The sequence below is a fragment of the Salvelinus fontinalis genome, chromosome 16 (assembly GCF_029448725.1).
Source record: "Salvelinus fontinalis isolate EN_2023a chromosome 16, ASM2944872v1, whole genome shotgun sequence".
Lineage (NCBI taxonomy): Eukaryota > Metazoa > Chordata > Actinopteri > Salmoniformes > Salmonidae > Salvelinus > Salvelinus fontinalis.
In genome coordinates this window covers 38,342,646-38,355,160 of record NC_074680.1, presented here as the reverse complement: position 1 = coordinate 38,355,160, position 12,515 = coordinate 38,342,646, and the positions used below count along the sequence as shown (strand labels likewise).

General features: G+C 42.9%; 1 protein-coding gene across 6 annotated transcripts in view; it reads right to left on the bottom strand.

The window, feature by feature from the left end:
• LOC129813129 (mitotic deacetylase-associated SANT domain protein-like) overlaps positions 1 to 3,952 on the bottom strand; it is a 38,917-nt gene extending 34,965 nt beyond the window's left edge. For 2 of the 6 annotated variants that reach the window (XR_008753124.1, XR_008753125.1), the window contains exon 1: positions 3,443 to 3,951. The gene's annotated coding sequence lies outside the window, so the exon portion shown is untranslated. Of the gene's footprint in view, positions 1 to 3,442 lie in introns of all 6 variants that reach the window. The other 4 variants (XR_008753123.1, XM_055865329.1, XM_055865330.1 and 1 more) reach the window with 4 other exon arrangements.
• Between the last annotated feature and the right edge of the window lie 8,563 nt (positions 3,953 to 12,515).

Genomic DNA, 12,515 nt, shown 5'->3' with positions numbered 1-12,515 from the left:
TAAAACTGTGAAGGACCTCGGCGTTACTCTGGACCCTGATCTCTCTTTTGGCGAAGATATCAAGACTGTTTCAAGGACAGCTTTTTCCATCCATGTAACATTGCAAAAATCAGAAACTTTCTGTCCAAAAATGATGCAGAAAAAGTTATCCATGTTTTTGCCACTTAGACTACTGCAATGCTCTGCTTTCCGGCTACCCAGATAAAGCACTAAATAAACTTCAGTTAGTGCTTAAACACGGCTGCTAGAATCTTGACTAGAACAAAAAAATGTGATCATATTACTCCAGTGCTAGCCTCTCTATACTGGCTTCCTGTTAAGGCAAGGGCTGATTTCAAAGTTTTACTGCTAACCTACAATGCATTACATGGGCTTGCTCCATGTAAACCCGTACATACCTACACGTATGCAGGCCTCCTTATTGTCCCTAGAATTTATAAGCAAACAGCTGGAGGCAGGGCCTTCTGCTATAGAGCTCCATTTTTATGGAATGCTCTTCCTATCCATGTGAGAGACGCAGACTCGGTCTCAACCTTTAAGTCTTTATTGAAGACTCATCTCTTCAGTAGGTCCTATGATTGAGTGTAGTCTGGCCCAGGGGTGTGATGATGAACGGAAAGGCGCGACGAACCGCCCTTGCTGTCTCTGCCTGGCCGGTTCCCCTCTCTCCTCTGGGATTCTCTGCCTCTAACTCTATTACAGGGGCTGAGTCACTGGCTTACTGGTGTCTTCCATGCCGTCCCTAGGAGGGGTGCGTCACTTGAGTGGGTTGAGTCACTGACGTGATCTTCCTGTCTGGGTTGGCGCCCCCCTCGGGTTCGTGCCGTGGGGGAGATCTTCGTGGGCTATACACGGCCTTGTCTCAGGGTAGTAAGTTGGTGGTTAAAGATATCCCTCTAGTGGTGTGGGGGCTGTGCTTTTGCAAAGTGGGTGGGGTTATATCCTGCCTGGTTAGCCCTGTCTGGGGGTATCATCGGACGGGGCCACAGTGTCTCCCGACCCCTCCTGTCTCAGCCTCCAGTATTTATGCTGCAATAGTTTATGTCGGGGGGCTAGGGTCAGTGTGTTATATCTGGAGTATTTCTCCTGTCTTATCCGGTGTCCTGTGTGAATTTAAGTATGCACCCGCTAATTCTCTCTCTGTTTCTCTTTCTCTCGGAGGACCTGAGTCCTAGGACCATGCCTCAGGACTACCTGGACTGATGACTCCTTGTTGTCCCCAGTCCACCTGGTTGTGCTGCTGCTCCAGTTTCAACTGTTCTGCCTGACCTGTTCACCGGACGTGCTACCTTCTACCGCACTTGCTGTCTCTAACTCTGAATGATTGACTATGAAACGCCAACTGACATTTACTCCTGAGGTGCTGACCTGTTGCACCCTCTACAACCACATCTTGGACATGTACTGTTATAATCTCCACCCGGCACAGCCACAAAAGGACTGGCCACCCCTCAGAGCCTGGTTCCTCTCAAGGTTTCTTCCTAGGTTCCTGCCTTTCTAAGGAGTTTTTCATAGCCACCGTTCCTCTACACCTGCATTGCTTGCTGTTTGGGTTTTTTAGGCTGGGTTTCCGTATAGCACTTTGTGACATCAGCTGATGTAAAAAGGGCTTTATAAATACATTTGATTTAAATTTTCAAAATATATAATATTTTGGCCTGATGAGGTAGGACAGTTGAACTAAGCTCATGAGACATAAGTCATATTTTTCCAGAATCAATGGTTAGGCCTATATATATTTAATTTCTAAGTCCAAACATGGATGTAGCAACTTTCAAATAGACAGCTGCATCAGTTCATATCCTGCACTGGGGCAACATTGTAAATGTCTGAGCGACCCCACTTCACAGTGAGGTAGCTCTGAGTGATTAGCCAAAATGTATGTTATGTTTTTGTTTTTAAACAACTAACTGAGTGACATCAGTTCATTCAATAGTTTTTTTTCTTCTGTGAGTTCAATGCGCACATTGCACATTTTCTCTAGAGATAAATCAGATCAAGCCTGAACTGTGCAATGTAGTAGGGGGTTGTAGTTTACAACAACTCATTCTAAATAGTTTAGCACAGAGAACATGGTAATTTACTACAATGACCCTTACCCATTGCGCACCTACTTATCCCTCTCGTGCATTTTTTCTGTCTGTTTTACTTTGCAGGCAGAAAAAATGCATGAGAGGGATAGAGAGAAGTTGCTTCACGAGGTATCTCTAAGTGAAAATACATGATGTAAGTGACTGATAGATGTTATTCAGTAGTCATAAAAATATGCCTTATTCATTTTGAAGAACTACTTAAATAGTGATTATTTTTTAACGATTAAACGGAAAGACTTCAAAAAGCACTAATCACTCAGCACCACGGTGAGGACCTGACACCCTGGTGCACCGGCGAGGATAATTATACCATGTTCTTAATTAGGAACATTTATGTAGATTCTGTTCCAATGTAGGCTATAAAAAACTATGTGGATGCATCACCGTGTTTATGAAGAAATACCTATGATCAATTCCAGGGAATTTGAGAGGTGTGAGCACCCTATGCCAAGAACGTGCAAGACGCATTGCCTTGAACTATTTTGCTGAACAACAGAAATCATGTGGAGTGTGTTTTGCAGTGTGGTTTTTCAAGAAGGGTTTATACAATATGAAACATGTGCACAGTAACACGATGTCCACCTAACCTTTCTGTACGCTATCGAGTGTAGGCTAGTAGGATAATGACCCAGTAACAACCCCCGGTAGGTTTTAACCAATGTAACGCCGTTAATATATAGCCTAGGTTTGTACCTCAACCGTAATTACCTAATCCCTGAGCGTTTCTTAATTTAAACAGCGAATACGCCCCGCGGTGAAAGCGAACGCACAGTCGTTGTATTTGACATGGGGGAGTGAGAAGAATTGCCCACAGACATCAAAAAAAGGAAAATAAAAAAACATGTTGCGTCCTCGATCGGAACAACCCTTGCTGGTCCCCCCACCTCTGCATCGCGTCCCCACGGCCAGCCAGCTCAGCGCTATTTACGAGAAGGCAGTCCTTTGTTGCAGAACACGGATTATCCAGCCACTAATTCCATGGCACGTTGCAACAAAGTGAAGCAACAATGTAACCTATATAGGCTATACAAACAAGCACGAGCTCCAAAATAAAAGAAAGATAGGATATAGCCCACGCGCAGCGGATCTAGGACTGCTCAACATGTCAATATGGTTAATAGCCTACGTCATATGAACGGTTATATCTTCCTTTTCTAAAGAAACACTCCATATTAACCAATAAACACACACAGAGATGTCTAAACCGCTGATCATTAGGTTTAATATGCATGAAGGCCTATTTAATGCAATGGTGAACTTTGTTTACAACAACCATTCACTTGCATGCTTCTCATATTCTGATCAACAAGCCCAGATATATAAATCCCAGTTCCTATCCGATCACTCACTGTGCTTGCCATGTTTCTGCGGTGACCACCAGTGCAGCAACTGTCCCCGGGTCCACGCGCCCCACAGTGTGCAATCGAACGGAGATATGACTGCATGCATCTCTAGCGTTGAGTCATTCTATGCTGACCTCACTATTATTTTTCAAGTCAAAGAATGAGGTAGATCGATGTCATTCAAACAAACGTGCTATCCGGTCCAAAATGGAGCAACGATCTGCAGGAATATGGACAATGTCGCACAATAAGTGTTGCACATTATTGCGTTACTATTGCACAAATAGCCTACATGTACACAACACATCCGCTGTCCTACGAGGCCTTGTTTCTCCCGCTGCAGAACGCTCTCTCAATCGAACAACACATTCTTTCGGCTCATCCTTGTGATCCTCTCCAGTCTGCTCGCCACACCTACTTCCACGACCATATATGGTTTTCCTCTTGCATGAGGGGCGATGTAATTTACGCGTCAAAAGTACTACTCAGATCCATGCGGTGAAATACCGCAAATCAGTGGGTCATTGATACATTTACAAGGTGCAATATGCGGAAACCGAGACGCCATTTCCTGGTTGCTAAAATTCAAATAGTTCGCCTGATTTAATTTTGTGACAAAACAACCAGTCATTGTGTTGAGTATCTTTGTAACATCTAAACCACCATGAAATCTATTTTCCATAACCAAAAGTATTGTATTTTCAGCTGTTTGAAGCTGGTGTAGTTTTAGTATTACAAATGTCAGAGGCCCTTGCATAGTTTTAAAGGTCCATTGGAGTCAAAAACCTGATTTTCCTGTGTTATCTATATGTCCACACTATGAGTTTGAAATGATGCAGTGTAATTGTGCAATTGATGATGGTGCCCTTTAGTGTAAGAGCTGTTTGAAAAGACCATCTGAAATTTCAATAGACCAATAAGAATGATTGTTCCAAACCTCTCTGCCAATAACAGCACATTTTCTGTTTCCCCCTCCCCACTCAGTTCCCACCCAGACAGTTCTAGCAAAATTATTGCTTGAGAAATTGCCCTTTGCTAAGAAGTATTTTTGTTTCTTTTTTACCATTTTAGTTGAAAACAATCACAGTAAGGTACTTCATCTTTACCCAGAAATGATTTGATATTGAGATAAAAATGGCTGCATTGGACCTTTAAGATAGGGAGAATAGACCTCTCTCTACACTGTTCTGCAATATAATGGCTCTTCATGGCACTATTACAACAATATTACAATATTATTACACTGTCTCGAATATTGCATTTACATTTTGGTCATTTAGCAGCAGACACTCATATCCAGAGCAACTTACAGTCAGTGAGTTGCATAGCAAATAGCATGTGTCTGCTGGCAGAAAGGAGATACTGCCAGCCCCACTCTGTGTCAGACTATACTCTCTGCACTCTCTCTGCTGTACCTTAAAATAACGTTGCAAAGCTTGGAAACATTCACACATGCTATTCACTGCATAAGGAATATGCCAACCAAGCTCTGTGAGAATGAGTGAGATGTGAGATTGTGTGTGTGTGTATATGTGTGTTTTATTAGGCCTGTAGTTTTGTATCTAGGTGATGTCCATATGATATGCACTCTTCTACTCTTCCATTGGGAGAAAGGCCTAAATGACATGTACAATCTACCTTCTAAAGAGAAAGTGTTTGGCACAGGTCATAACCATTAGCCTATCCAAATAATATATTAATCCAGTGACTTAGTTATAATTGTCTGTCACAGCAACTGGCATTAAACTGGTAATGAACGGTTAATAAAACTACAACTACAGTCTATAGTGAAAAAATCCACTCCACTCTTCAATGCAGGACCTGTGCAGGACACGTGCAGGACATTTCTTTCTGGCTTCATCATACAATTGATGATAGCCTGCAATAGACCAGGAGGACGAATTGGCAGAAGGCCTGCAACTGTTGCATTCCAAATAATCTTATTGTATACCGATTGATAAACGCGACTCGTGATCTATTGTACCGGGGATACGCAATGTAACTTTCGATCGTGACGTGGAACTCTACCCCCCACTGCAGGGACCAGAGGGGTTGCACCGGAGATATGCTATCGTGCAGCAATTGTAAGTCTGCCTCCACCCTTGGCATCCGAGCTATCGAACGACGCGATTCTGTCTCTAGTCTAAACTATACTACTGCACAGAAATTCTAGATCAATATGCAGGGTTTCCATGGAGATGCGTTTATAAATGCAGCCATTGTAGATGAAATATGCTACAGGGAGGGGACAATTAATTATGCATATCGGACCCATATCCTGAATCCTATATTGATACCTTTCTTTCATCGTAGAGAATTTTAGATACATTGACAAGTTGTCACACTAACATTGACAAGTTTTGACATTATTACACACGAATAAATGCAATTTCTAATTTAGCCTACCTTGTAGCTTATAGCCGGTAGGCTACAATGTTCTGCTCGGCATTTTCTCTGTCTCTTCTGAAACAGAAAACTTTTTTTCTGCTTTTCGGAGCGTCACTTCCTAGTTCCTACTCTTGCGGCTGAAATCATTGCATGGTAATTGTGAATGTATAGCGTATGCTTTATTATGAGTTGTTGCAATGAAACTCAACTAGTCACAACTCTTATTTCATTGTTGTAGAAGTATTGCGAAACTCGACTGAGTAAAGATTTATGAGAGCCATACAGAGTACACAGATATCATATTGGGTGAGGGCACATACCACTTTTAATACGTAGCCTACAAAAATACTCTGGCCTACTCCCTACTGTAGGTGGCGCATTTGCTTAATCACAAAGAGGAGTGGACAACAGTGTCAACCACCACCACCAATCGCAGCATAAACACAAGAATGAAAACAACGTTTACTTCAGCTATTTTGACGAGAGAAGATTCTGCATGTGCAAAGAGTGCTGCTAAACTTCCGACCTGGTATATGTAGCCTTCTCCCAAGCCAATGCAATAAGGTCTGACCACAGATAGAACAATGAGCAAAAGCGTTTGGTCTGGCTGCGACCCGTGTCCAGGAAAACTCCAGGGAAACCAAGCCCCCTCGTTGTCGCCACGATTGGTTTGTTTACACAGGATCATTAACGCAGGTTAGGATAACTAAAGTAGCAGGTTAAGATACTATGCTTCTCGGAGACATGGCTGAACAAGGACATGGATAATATAAACCTAGGTATTTTTTCTATGCATCGGCAGGACATAACTGAATAGTCCGGTAAGATCAGGGGTGGTGTGTCTCCTCATTGACAACAGTTGTTGCGCGATCTCTACAATTAAGACAGTGTCGAGGTTCTGCCTGAGTTAGAATACCTCATGATAAGCTGTGACCATACTATTTACCAATATATTTTTCATCTGTATTTTTCGTAGCTGTCTATTTACCACCACAAACCGATGCTGGCACTAATGCCGCGTTCAAAACAACTGTGAACTCCGAAAAATACGAGATCATATCATGACGTCAGTGATCTTCAGGTCGGAAAGTCAGAGCTCTAGAATGAGGCCCGAGTTGGAATTCCGAGTTGGATGCCCGTTCAAAACGATTTTCCCAGTTGAAGCTGCAGTTGTTTTGAAGCACTGAAGTCGGTGATTTCCGAGTTCCCAGTTATTTTGAATGCTGCATAAGACCACCATCAACGAGCTGTATATAGCCCCACAGTGGAAGTGTCATAATACCCATAAACCCTAGCGCTCAAATAGGGAACGTTCCAATCGTTTTTCCACCATTCATTTTTCCCATAGGGGATTTTAGAAACACTTAAAATAAGGGCTGTGTTTGTGTAGGCTTACCCTGGCATGTTGTTTTGATAACCACGTATATCTCTCTCTGACAAGGTGACTTTTATCAATATGTTTGGCTCAGAGGAAGGCCCTAAAGCCATCCTCAGAGGAAGGCCCTAAAGCCATCCCTGAAGGCCCTAAGGCAAGCCATCCAAGTCATAGACTGTTCTCTCTGCTACCACATGGCAAGCGGTACCGGAGCATCAAGGCTGTGACCAAAAGGCTCCTGAACAGCTTCTATCCCCAAATCATACGACTGCTGAACAGCTTCTGCCCCCAAGCCATAGGACTGCTGAACAGCTTCTGCCCCCAAGCCATAACACTGCTGAACAACTTCTACCCCCAAGCCATAAGCCGCTGAACAGCTTCTACCCCCAAGCCATAGGACTGCTGAACAGCTTCTACCCCCAAGCCATAACACTGCTGAACAGCTTCTGCCCCCAAGCCATAACACTGCTGAACAGCTTCTACCCCCCAAGCCATAAGACTGCTGAACAGCTTCTACCCCCCAAGCCATAAGACTGCTGAACAGCTTCTACCCCCCAAGCCATAACACTGCTGAACAGCTTCTACCCCCAAGCCATCAGACTGCTGAACAGCTTCTACCTCCAAGCCATAACACTGCTGAACAGCTTCTACCCCCAAACCATAAGACTGCTGAACAGCTTCTACCCCCCAAGCCATCAGACTGCTGAACAGCTTCTACCCCCAAGCCATAACACTGCTGAACAGCTTCTATCCCCAAGCCATAAGACTGCTGAACAGTTAATTAAATGGCTACCCAGACAATTTACATTAACCCCTTTTATTATGTATCTTAATGTTTTGCACTGACTCCATGCACACTCACTAGACTCTACCCACACATACTACACTGACACTTCCACACACTTATCCAGAGTGACTTACAGAAGCAATTAGGGCTAGGTGCCTTGCTCAAGGGCACATTGGCATACTTTTCACCTAGTCAGCTCGGGATTCGGACCTGCAACCTTTTGATTACTGGCCCAACGCTCTTAACCACTAGGCTACCTGGCACACACACACACATACACATTGATGCCACACATACAGTGGGGAGAACAAGTATTTGATACACTGCCGATTTTGCAGGTTTTCCTACTTACAAAATATGTAGAGGTCTGTAATTTTTATCATAAGTACACTTCAACTGTGAGAGACGGAATCTAAAACAAAAATCCAGAAAAACACATTGTATGATTTTTAAGTAATTAATTAGCATTTTATTGCATGACATAAGTATTTGATACATCAGAAAAGCAGAACTTAATACTTGGTACAGAAACCTTTGTTTGCAATTACAGAGATCATACGTTTCCTGTAGTTCTTGACCAGGTTTGCACACACTGCAGCAGGGATTTTGGCCCACTCCTCCATACAGACCTTCTCCAGATCCTTCAGGTTTCGGGGCTGTCGCTGGGCAATACGGACTTTCAGCTCCCTCCAAAGATTTTCTATTGGGTTCAGGTCTGGAGACTGGCTAGGCCACTCCAGGACCTTGAGATGCTTCTTACGGAGCCACTCCTTAGTTGCCCTGGCTGTGTGTTTCGGGTCATTGTCATGCTGGAAGACCCAGCCACGACCCATCTTCAATGCTCTTACTGAGGGAAGGAGGTTGTTGGCCAAGATCTCGTGATACATGGCCCCATCCATCCTCCCCTCAATACGGTGCAGTCGTCCTGTCCCCTTTGCAGGAAAGCATCCCCAAAGAATGATGTTTCCACCTCCATGCTTCACGGTTGGGATGGTGTTATTGGGGTTGTACTCATCCTTCTTCTTCCTCCAAACACTGCGAGTGGAGTTTAGACCAAAAATTTATATTTTTGTCTCATCAGACCACATGACCTTCTCCCATTCCTCGTCTGGATCATCCAGATGGTCATTGGCAAACTTCAGACGGGCCTGGACATGCGCTGGCTTGAGCAGGGGGACCTTGCGTGCGCTGCAGGATTTTAATCCATGACGGCGTAGTGTGTTACTAATGGTTTTCTTTGAGACTGTGGTCCCAGCTCTCTTCAGGTCATTGACCAGGTCCTGCCGTGTAGTTCTGGGCTGATCCCTCACCTTCCTCATGATCATTGATGCCCCACGAGGTGAGATCTTGCATGGAGCCCCAGACCGAGGGTGATTGACCATCATCTTGAACTTCTTCCATTTTCTAATAATTGCGCCAACAGATGTTGCCTTCTCACCAAGCTGCTTGCCTATTGTCCTGTAGCCCATCCCAGCCTTGTGCAGGTCTACAATTTTATCCCTGATGTCCTTACACAGCTCTCTTATTATTATTATTATTATTATTATTATTATTATTATCCCATTATTTCTATCTCTACTTTGCACATTCTTCCACTGTAAATCAACCATTCCAGTGTTTTACTTGCTATTTTGTATTTACTTCGCCACCATGGCCTTTTTTTTGCCTTCACCTCCCTTATCTCACCTCATTTGCTCACATTGTATATGAAAAGCTATGAAAAGCCAACTGAAAATTATTCATGATTATTATTTGACCATGCTTGTCACTTATGAACATCTTGGCATAGTTCTGTTATAATCTCCACCCGGCACAGCCAGAAGAGGACTGGCCACCCCTCATAGCCTGGTTCCTCTCTAGGTTTCTTCCTAGGTTTTGGCCTTTCTAGGGAGTTTTTCCTAGCCACCGTGCTTCTACACCTGCATTCTAGCTGTTTGGGGTTTTAGGCTGGGTTTCTGTACAGCACTTCGAGATATTATCTGATGTACGAAGGGCTATATAAAATAAAATTGATTGATTGATTGATTGTATATAGACTTATTCTTCTACTGTATTATTGACTGTATGTTTGTTCTACCCCATGTGTAACTCTGTGTTGTTGTATGTGTCGAACTGCTTTGCTTTATCTTGGCCAGGTCGCAATTGTAAATGAGAACGTGTTCTCAACTTGCCTACCTGGTTAAATAAAGGTGAAATAAAAAAATCAGATCGCTCATTTATCACAAAGCCCACTGATATTGCAAACTACTTTAATTACTTTTTCATTGGTAAGATAAGACAACAAACACTGACACGACACATCCAAGTATATCGGACCAAATTATGAAAGACAAGAATTGTACTTTTGAATTCCGTAAAGTCAGTGTGGAAGAGGTGAAAAAAATATTGTTGTCTATCAACAATGACAAGCCATCGGGGTGTGACAATCTGTATGGCAAATTACTCAGGATAATAACAGATGCTATTTCACAGTAAACAAATTGACAACATAATTTCAGCATGCTTGTAGGGAAGGACACTCAACAAGCACAGCACTTACACAAATGACTGATGATTGGCTGAGAGAAATTTATGATAAAATGATTGTGGGGGCTGTCTTGTTAGACTTCAGTGCAGCTTTTGACATTATCAATCATAGTCTGCTGCTGGAAAAACGTATGTGTTATGGCTTTACACCCCCTGCTATAATGTGGATAAAGAGTTACTTGTCTAACAGAACACAGAGGAGTGTTCTTTAATGGAAACCTCTCAAATATAAACCAATTAGAATCAGGAATTCCCCTGGGTAGCTGTTTAGGCCCCTTGCTTTTTTTAAATTTTACTAACGACCTGCCGCTGACTTTAAGTAAAGCCAGAGTGTCTATGTATGCGGATGACTCAGCACTATACATGTCAGCTACTACAGCAACTGAAATGACTGCAACACTCAACAAAGAGCTGCAGTTAGTTTCAGAGTGGGTGGCAAGGAATAAGTTAGCCCTAAATATTTCTAAAACTAAAAGCATTGCATTTGGAACAAAACACTCACTAAACCCTAAACCTCAACTAAATCTTGTAATAAATAATGTGGAAATTGAGCAAGTTGAGATGACTAAACTGCTTGGAGTAACACTGGATTGTAAACTGTCATGGTCAAAACATATTGATGCAGTAGTAGCTAAGATGGGGAGAAGTCTGTCTATACTAAATTGATACTCTCCCTTCTTAACAACACTATCAACAAGAACAGGCCCTAGTTTTGTCGCACCTTAACTACTGTTCAGTCGTGTGGTCAGGTGCTACAAAAAAGGACTTAGCAAAATTGCAATTGGCTCAGAACAGGGCAGCACGGCTGGCCCTTGGATGTACACAGAGAGCTAATATTAATAATATGCATGTCAATCTCTCCTGGCTCGAAGTGGAGGAGAGATTGACTTCATCACTACTTTTATTTTTGAGAGGCATTGACATGTTGAATGCACTGAGCTGTCTGTCTAAACTACTGGCACACAGCTCGGGCACCCATGCATACCCCACAAGACATGCCACAAGAGGTCTCTTCACAATCCCCAAGTCCAGAACAGACTATGGGAGGCACACAGTACTACATAGAGCCATGACGACATGGAACTCTATTCCACATAAAGTAACTGACACAAGCAGTAAAATTTGATTTAAAAAACAGTTTAAAAAACACCTTATCGAACAGCAGGAACTGTGAAGCAACACAAACATTGGCACAGACACATGCATACACACACACACACACACACGATAACATATGCACTATACATACACATGGATTTAGTAATGTAGATATGTGGTAGTGGTGGAGTAGGGGCCTGAGGGCACACAGTGTTGTGAAATCTGTGAATGTTTTGTAATGTTTTTAAAATTGTATAAACTGCCTAAATTTTACTGGATCCCAGGAAGAGTAGCTAATGGGGATCCATAATAAATACAAATACAAATAGAGATGCCCGCCCAGCCAAACTGAGCAATCGGGGGAGAGGAGGCTGCTAAGGGGAGGACGTCTCATAATAATGGCCCGAATGGAATGGTACCATTCCTTACACTCCATTACATCCATTATTATGAGCCGTCCTCCCCCCAGCAGCCTGCACGTGTATGTACAGTGCATTCGGAAAATATTCAGACCCCTTGAATTTTTCCACATTTTGTTATGTTACAGCCTTATTCTAAAATTGATTAAACTGTTTTTTTTTTATCTCATCAATCTACAGAAAATACCCCATAATGACACAGCAAAAACAGGTTTTTGCTAATTTATATAAAAAAACTGAAATATCACATTTACGTAAGTGTTCAGACCCTTTACTCAGTACTTCGTTGAATCACCTTTTGCAGTGATTACAGCCTCAAGTCTTCTTGGATATGATGCTACAAGCGTGGCACACCTGTATTTGAGGAGTTTGCAAGCTCTGTCAGGTTGGATGGGGATCGTAGCTGCACAGCTATTTTCAGGTCTCTCCAGAGATGTTCGATCTGGTTCAAGTCCAGGCTCAGGCTGGGCCACTCAAAGACATTGA